This window comes from Nuphar pumila, chromosome 5, assembly GCF_984573655.1.
Source record: "Nuphar pumila chromosome 5, dmNupPumi1.hap1.1, whole genome shotgun sequence".
NCBI lineage: Eukaryota > Viridiplantae > Streptophyta > Magnoliopsida > Nymphaeales > Nymphaeaceae > Nuphar > Nuphar pumila.
In genome coordinates, this window is record NC_143253.1 from 32905893 (window position 1) to 32915132 (window position 9240).

Here is a 9240-nt window from a genome sequence, read left to right on the forward strand (position 1 = left end):
TTCATTTGTAATTCTTCGACAAAGTTTAGAAAATTCAGAAAAAGCATCAATTTTGCTTTTTAGAAAAATTACCCAAGTAAATCAAGAATAATCATCTACTATAACAAAAGCATACTTGTTATCATTCAAACTTTGAATTCTAGATGGTCCAAATAAATCTAAATGTAAAAGTTCAAGAGGACGCTTTGTTGAAACTATATCTTTTGCTTCGAAAGAACTCTTGATTTGTTTACCCATTTGGCAAGCATCACATAAGTGATCCTTCTTATATGGTATTCTAGGTAAAACCTGTGATCATCGCAAAATTTTTCCTCTCATAATGTTCTCTCTCTTCCTTCTCTTTTCCTTTCCAACCTCTTATTTTCCTCCTTTTTGAAGGGAGAAAAGATAAAAGAACGGAAAGAAAGAGAGAAGAGAAAAGAAAGAAGAGAAGAGAAGAGGAAGTCTTTTGCGGGTCTCACTTGACCTTAATTTTGAAGAATTTTGAAGAATTTTGAAATAACTCGCCTCCGTTTTTGAAATATTTGCAGGAAAACTGGGAGACGGGATCCGCTCGTCGGTACGAGGTTCGACCGTTCCTGGCGCCTTTACCAGGGGTAATCGAACCAAGGGTCGAATTAATGCCTTTTGCTTTGCTAAGAAATTATCTAAGTATTTATCCTAAGTCTAAAATGCACAATGAATCATGCTTGTGCAAATGCAAAGATATATGCTCTTTTTGAAAATGTTTTGAAGAAATACCAAGTGAATCCGATAAAGTGAAGAAATGTTTTCTAACTTAGAACTTAAGATTAAAGTTCTAAGTTTTTAGAATAATCAGGAGCTTGGGAAAAATAAATCTGGAATTTGAAAATTGATCTTGAAGTTTTGAGATAAAAGAAGAAGAAAGGAATTTTCAAAGTCATAAATGGACTTCGAATCAGAATGGAAATGAAAATGGAATTGAATTCTAACTTTGAAGTTCGAAATCAGAAGGAAAGATAGAATTGGGAAACCTGAATAAAATTGAGAAATGAAATTGATTAAAAAGTTGGAATTTCAAGATGGAATTTGAATCTGAAATTCTGAAGGGAATTGGATTTAAGAATTGGAGATCTGAGATGAAATTGGATCTGAAATTTTGAATGGAATTGGATTCAAGATTTGGAATCCAAGATGAGATTGGATCTGAAATCTGAGATCCGAGATAGGGTTGGACTCTGGATCCTAAGATGGAATTGGATCTGAAGTCTGAGATCCAAAGTAGAATTGGATTCTGGATCCTAGAATGGATTCGGATCTGAAGTCTAAGATCCAATGTAGGATTGGGTTCTGGATCCTAGAATGGATTTGGATTTGAAGTCTAAAATCCAAAGGGGAATTGGATTCTGGATCCTAAGAATTGAAATTTGGATCTGAATCTGAGATCCAATGTAGAATGGGGATCTAGATCCTAAGAATTAGAATTTGGATCTATAATCTGAGATCCAAAGGTAGAATTGGGTTCTTGATCCTAGAATGGGTTTTTGGATCTGTAATCTGAGATCCAAGGTGAAGTTGGAAATCTGAATCTAAGCTGAGATTAACTTTGGATTTTGGGTTTTGAAAGTCCAAATGGGACTTTAGAGGATGGATCTGAGTTTTGAAAACTCAGATTGAACTTGAGAAGGTTTTGGATTTTGAGATTCAAAGTCAATCTCAACTTTGATTTAAAACTTGAAGAAAATTGGATTTTGAATCAGAAGATGAATTAGAAACTTCAAAGTTAAATTGAACTTTGAAATTGAATTTTGAATTGAGTTGGAAATTTGAAGTTTGTATATAAAATGATTTTGGAGTTTCAAAGTTAATTTGGACTTTGAAATTGAAATTTTGAATCTTAAAATGAGATAGAATTGGATTTGAATAAGATCTGATGAAGAAGAAGAAATACTTGGGATTTTGAAAAAGAATTTTTGAAAATATGATGCAATTCTATCCTATATGATGAATGAATTTGAATAAGTTTGAAATTGGATTTTAAAAATCATATTTCATTCTTCAAATGAATTTAAACAAGACTAATGATATAATACCTTCCTGACTATGGTCATTGAATGTATTATATAACAGTCATATCTAAATTCAAGTGAAGGATAAAATACCCTTTTTGTGCTTTTATAGAATTTAAAATGAAATTAACCCTCAATATACCCTGACTATGGCCATTGGTATATATATTTTGAGTTAATTTTAAGTTAAATTCTGATAAAAGAAGAAAATATTTAAGAAAATATGATGAATTTTGAAAATGGATCCAGTGCGGATCCAATGTTATTTTGTAAAAGATAAACATACTAAGTTTTGTCCACACCCTGACTATGGCCATTGATGTGGATCATCAACTTAGTATCTATTATCTTTTACGAAATGGTGCACGTGCCATTCGTGTCATGCCATTGTGAGAAATTTTGAGAAATAAAAAATGTATGAAAACAAACAATTCATGATATTCTACAATGCTCATTCATTCTACCTAAAGCGGGAAATATAAATTTTCATTCAAATCTAGCTATTACAATATGCAAAATCAAATTTACAATCCCAAATAATGATATCTTCCACGTATTCCTGCGAAACAACCAGGTTAGTAATCATGGAAATCAAACGATTTAAATATATGTATGGTAAAAAGGGATGGAGAATGGCACATACATGTAAATACATACGTATATATACATATGGGTATGTATACGTATAGGTAGATATGTATGTTTATAATTTGGAAGATATAGAGGTATACATGGATATATATGCATATATATATATATATATATATATATATATATATATATATATATATATATATATATATATATATATATATATATATACGTATACATATGGATATGGACATATGAATATAGAACATCACATGAGAAGTCACATGTGGAAAAGGGATTCAGAATTTTGCCTTTTGAAGTAAGTGGGAGAATATCTCTTTACACAGCTTGTGCATTGTATAATGAATGGTATATCACATACACACGCAGAGATTCAGCGAATGTGAAAAATCAGCAGATATGCAAGCATTAGAGAAGAGGTCCGGGCCTCGGTGCATGAATCATAGCAATGCCTGGGCACTGCTATGAATGTGAAAGTGGTTACAGCAGTGCTAGGCACTGCTGTAAACATGTGACAGGTTATCACCAATGGGGGTGGGTGATGATATTGCAGGGACATAGCCACAGGGTGGCTGTGAATGAGATGGTGTCTATGACGGGTTCCCTACAAAACAGTGGCATCAAGGCGGATGCTGTGGTATCAACTGCTATGGATACTGGGAAATCCTAGCTGGCGGGAGGTGGACTATATGTGACAATGGGTGTTTGTTGATATACTAAGATAACAAGGAACGCGAATAGCAGTAGTGGTGTGCTGCTATGAATATAGGAGGTGTAGAGGATCAGCACTTCTATTGGTGCATAAGAAGTTATTATGCTTATTGACAGGGGAATCGGGTAATGATGAAATGGAGGCAGATTATACTGGATGACTGTGCCTATATGGTGGGTTATTGTAGTAGTGAAAGGAGCCTTAGGTGTTTGCGAAGATGGCTATGAATTATAGCCAATGAGACAACTGAATACAGCCACCGTGGGAGGAGGAATAGTACATGACTGGTGCCAGGACTGGAATTACATAGTGACATTTGTAGGATATTCAGAGTATTGTTCTGTCTTAACATACCAATATTCGGTCTAACAAAATATGCACTGAGGGAAGACCACTCTGAGATGGACAACATCTATATGGTGAAGCTAGAGCAATTTTGACTGTCTGAGGTGCAGACACCAAAATGAAAGCATATGACTGAGAGGGGAGGTGTTATATGACATAGGCTCAGACAGTCCACTGCCAATGCAAATAGACCAGATTGGGGCCACAGACCTACCGAGGGACTACATCATACATAGAATGTCGAATCTTGCATAAATTTTCTTAATTCAATCTAAACAAACAAACAAACAAAAAAAAACGTGCCAATCCTAATAAGATCTAATTCTTGTTGGGCAACATCAGAACAGGGTAAGCCAAATACTCACCAGATCGCCAATCCAGAGGAGCTTTTCCAAGATGGTCAGTCTATATCCCGATGTCCAGTTATATAGCACCCTGCAATACCCTCATCCTAAGCAAAACCAGAACCATTTGGTTCTGTACTGAGTATGAATGTGTCTGGACCTATACTTGCTAGTGGAGGGTATTGGGATGCCCATGGCCTGATAGCCTTCAACCTGCCTAACCGCGATCTTGATGCTGTAACCTTGTAAGGTATGCATAACCCTTGTGTACAACCCAGGGATCAATTGGTAAACACCAGGAAATCACGGAGCCCATACCTCGACCAAACTTGTTAAAGTCTTGATTAGTTCAAACAAAGACAATTCCAAGTATTTCCTGTCTTCAATACGCACATACCTCAAACACACGCGTGCAAAAAGCTCGCACACATGGATCCAAATGTTCTTAGCGAGTCACATTTAATCTCACCCAGGATATATTAGACTCAAGCTGATTCATGTTAAAGAAAAGAAAAAAAGAAAGAAAGAAAAGAAGAAGAAAAAAATCTAGAACTTGCCCTGCACTATGGAAGAGTAAATACTTCAAAAATAAAGGATTCGTCTCACCACTTTTCTGGAACTTCAAAGTCCCTGGATAATCACAGCTGGATAATCACAGACTATAAGTAAAAGCTAAACTCTGCCACTTGGAGGATCAGCCAATTGGCTATTATGGCACAGATAAACAGGATCAGGGGAATGCTGCAAGATACATGATATAAAAACGCAGAGGAGGCTATATCCTCTTGATATGCCGACCCTTGCAACCTATGAACAACACCTTCTGAGCCACAGACATGATGTGGCATATCCTATCTGTAATATACAGGGTAACTAAATAACTACTACTATATGATGACCAGTTGTAATGTCTAGACATTCCATAGAGGAAAACACCTCCCAACAATTAGAGTGACTAAACAATAACGCCATGAATGGGCTATTATCAAAGGGTAACTCTAGAGCAGATAGTTGACTCCATTAACACCACAATGTGGCAGACCAGCTAACCAAATTTCCAAAGGCAAAGATAATTCAGGTAGATGCTACTTAAATCGGAATCCACATAGTAGTTATCAGAAACAAGATTAGAAAATAGGCCACGGATTCCTGCTTTGGATGGCAGACATCGTTTGAATGACCATGGTCATCTCACATTTTGAACTGATGTCATATTTACCCTGATATAGCCACCCTATTTTTTCTAGGTTCTATCAGCAAGGATTGATTAATCTTGGTAGCAGGGGAATCAGTAATTCCAATATAGTCCCATAGACAGTTTTGTTGAGGCCAAAATTTTCCAACCAACCGAGTTACTTATCCAGATTTAAGACACATTGAAGCATAAGTCAAAAGGGAGATTAACAAATATCCAAGAAGAGATGAATCAGCAATTTATTCACGATGGATTAAAGGGGATATAGATGGAGTGAAAGGAGGGAACGAAAAATACCATAATAGAAATAAATGATATAGAGCTAAATCAAATAATACTAACAGGAGATGCAAAATATATTCACGCCATATGACAGGAGATTTAATCAGGGATGCTGAGAGAAAATGGAATCAATATGCTAAAACGGGAGATCATACTGGAAATTACAAATTCGGAAGAAAATCAAAACAAAATCAAGATTCGGCAGGAGATTTTGGACTGGGATTCTGATGAACCCTGTCGGATTATTAGATTCGACAGCCTGAGTCCAAATTTCAGCGCATGAATGGAACAAAACAACAAAAAAAAAATATTGGAGCGTGATTGCTTCGTTGCTGTTGCATATGGGATGGGTTGTGATTGCTACGGGCAATCCCATCCCATCCATGGTGCGTCAATGGAAGTTTAAGAAGTAATAAAGGAGAGAAAGAAAAGAAAAAAGAAGAAGAAGAAGTAAATAACCAGAGAATTTTAGAGAAAATCAGAGAAGGGGGGGGGGAAGCTTACTTGTTTTTTTTTTTTTGCTGGGGATTTTGAAGGAGGGATAGAAGGATGCTTTTCCTTTCGTTCTTCCGTAGGCCTGCTTCTGGTGGGGTGAAACTGAAGTTCTTCGTTCTATCGGAGGGAAGAAGAAGTTGATTCTCCTTCAAGGGGAATCAGAAGGGAGTTTGGTGGCCTCTCTTGACTTGTAGAGATATGGACGATCAATATGGAGTCCCTGACCGATAATGACCGCTGGAGGGAAGGATGGATGCGATATACAGGGAAGATGGGTATTGTTTGTAGACGATGGGTGATCCTCCAGAAGCAAAACCGACCAGAGGAAAATATTGACGAAGGCTAGATGAAATTCAGGGGTTGTAAGAGATGGTTCTGAGGGAAGGTAAAGTCGATCTCAAGGAAGGTAATGGATGCCGGGCAATGGATCCCGAAGGAAGAGGAGAGATGCCCTCTTTAAAGAGAAGAAGGAAAATTCGAGAAGTTGTTTGTTGAAGATGAAAGGGGGAGAATGGGGGGGGTTGTTGCAGATCGGACGGTGGAAAGGGGAGATGGAAACGTGCGGGAGGATTCCGTTGGCTTTTTGTGTTATTTCCTAAAAGAGGTTCCCCTTAAAAGAATTTTTTTGGAAAATAGTTCAAAATTGAGGTTTTCAGCAAGCGGCTTCCTAAAACCTTGAGAATCATTTACTTTTCTTGCAATTTTTCCAATTTTTTTGGTTTTTTATGTTATTTTTCTATTTTTTTGTATTTTTAGAATAAAATCCTAAAGCTTTACAAGAAATCAAAGATTGAAACTAATTTTTTTTATGTTTTTTGTAAAATGTTTACAAAAGGAGTTTTTCTGAGAATTTTAGAAACTATTTTGAGACAATTTCTTCAAAAATGGGTTTATGTTCGAATTTTTGAGAAATAATCGAGGTTTATAACTTCGGACTGAGAAATATAGGGTCGAGGATCCAACAGAGTGTCGGATGAGCTGCCCGAGCCTTTCAAAATCATTTTTTTTTTTGGTATTTTTGTGATTTTATTTTGGAAATCGGACAACGGGGCTCAGATTTGGATTTAAAATACTGAGTTCAGACCCGGAGCTGAATTTGAATATATATTAATGTGGAATTTAATCCAGAAATCTGAAGAAATAACTTGATTTTCTCAGAAAAACGGGGTTAGGGGCAAAAGGGTCATTTTTACAAGACTTTGAAAAATTTGGGGTGTTCACAGGCCTCTAACAAGATCATTCTTGAATAACTTAGAAATTAATTTAAAGTTAACATGTCCAAGTCTCTTGTGCCATAACCATTGAGTTTCATTTGAAGCAATAAGACATTTTTCATTAAAAGTGGGTAACTCATCTAGATAAAGTTCATATACATTATTTCTTCTTTTACCTTTAAAAATGATCTTTTTAGAATGAAAATCATAAATTAAGCATAAATCATGTTCAAAAGAAACGAGAAAACCTTTATCACATAATTGACTAATGGATAATAAATTATGCATTAAACCATCTACCAAAAGAACATTTTCTATCAAGAGAAATTTTGGATTACCAATGATACCGATTACTTTTCCCTTGTTATTGTCACCAAAGATGACGGTTCCTCCATCCTTACTTTAGAGGGTGAAAAATAACTTTGGCCTTCTAGTCATATGTTTGGAACAACCGCTGTCCAAGATCCATTGGTTCCTTATTTTGTATACCTACAACAAAATTGGAAGACAAAACATTTGACCCTTTTTGTATTTTCGGGTCTATGAGTGTTAGTCTTAAGAACCCATATCCATTTGGATTTTGGTTTCCTTTGATAATAAATATTCTTTCTATAAAAAGATTTAGCATTTTTAGAATAATCATGTCTAGGCTTATAAGTTTTATAAGTACCATGATTAGATGCATTTCTATTATAACTAGAAAATTGAGTTTTTTGAATAAATGATTGAGAATTTTGACTTTGATTCTTTACCACATAATTTGGTATATTTTGAGTATCAAAGAAACTATATCCCAATCCGCTTTTATTAACTAAGCATCTTTGAGAACCAAGAAGTCTTTCTAGATTTTCTTGGCTATTAGTGAACTTGGTTACTATAGAAAGAATATCATTTGATTTTTATTTCAGACTTGATCTTTCTTCTTGTAAGATATTGGTTGTAATTCCAATTTCTTTTATCTCAGATGCTTGACCAGAGTTTTTCTTCTTGAGATCTTCTATCTCTTGAAGTAACACTTTGTTTTGAGAGTCAAGAGTTGAATTTTCAGTTTTTAACTCTTTGTTTTTAGAACTTAGACTCTTAAATCTAGCATATAAATCATTAAATGCTTCTAATAAATCATCATACTCAAATTGACTTACCGAGTCTTCTTGTGCTACAAAGCACATATTGGCGACTTTTTCATTAGATTATTCATCGGAGGAGGAATCACTATCATCCCAACTTGCTTGAAATGTCTTTTTCTTCTTGAATTGGTCCTTGGGCTTGATTTTGAGAAAAGGAGAATTCTTTTTTATGTGTCCTGTCTTTTTGCAGTTAAAGCACTTGACTTCATTAGGATTGAAAGAATCAGTTTTTTTTACCTTCCTTTGAAATCTTTCATTTTTGATGAATCTTTTGAATTGCCTTGTAATGAGAACAATATCTTTATCTTTTTCTAAATTTTTAGAGTCAAAAATAGCCTTGAAAGCAAGAGATTTCTTCTTGGGTTCTTCTTGTCTATTATGAAGTTGGACTTCATATGCTATTAAGTTGCCAACCAAATCTTCAAGAGAAAGAGTGTTTAAATCATTTGCTTCCTCTATAGCTGTGGTTTTTCTTTCTCATTCAAAAGTTAAACACCTTAGGATTTTTCTAACTAAATCCACTTGTGAATATTCTTTTTCAAGGGATTTTAGAGTATTAGTAATATCGGTCATTCTTGTTACCATATCCGATATAGACTCATTTTGCTTCATTTTAAACAATTCAAATTTATGAACTAAAGAAGCAATCTTAGATTCCTTTACCTTTGACGTACCTTCATGAGTAACGAGAAGAATATGCCAAATTTTATTTGCTGTAGAATATTGAGAGATGCGATTGAACTCTACCTTGTCAATGACACAATACAACGCATTCATAGCCTTGGCATTTAGTGAAGCAGTCTTCTTTTCTTCATCAATCCATAGGCTGAAATTAGTTGATGGTGTTTGGTACTTTTCTGAAACAACCCTCCAAATTTCGAGAT